We start from the raw sequence: 337 nt of genomic DNA on the forward strand, positions 1-337 counted from the left end.
GAGTGTCGTCTCAAGTGTGTGGTGTCGTGAATAGTGTCGCCTTGTAATTTAGATAAACAATATTTACACTGAGCTATATGTTTAGTGTTACCTTCATTATCCACCTCGTCAATTATGTCGAAGTGATCCCAAACTGTCGAGATACGCTTGCATTTTCTCCTGAAGGTTGCAACACTTGCCGATGCAGACGCAGTCGCAGTCGCACTCGCTGCCGCTTCTCCACACCCACTATTGCGACCACGACCTCCAGTACGTCCACCATGGCTTGGATTAGTAGATTGCTGCGTAACAAACTCATTAGTGGGAAATTGCCCTTCTTCTACATTGTGTTGGGCAT

The sequence above is a fragment of the Morus notabilis genome, unplaced genomic scaffold (assembly GCF_000414095.1).
Source record: "Morus notabilis unplaced genomic scaffold, ASM41409v2 Scaffold220, whole genome shotgun sequence".
Taxonomy (NCBI): Eukaryota; Viridiplantae; Streptophyta; class Magnoliopsida; order Rosales; family Moraceae; genus Morus; species Morus notabilis.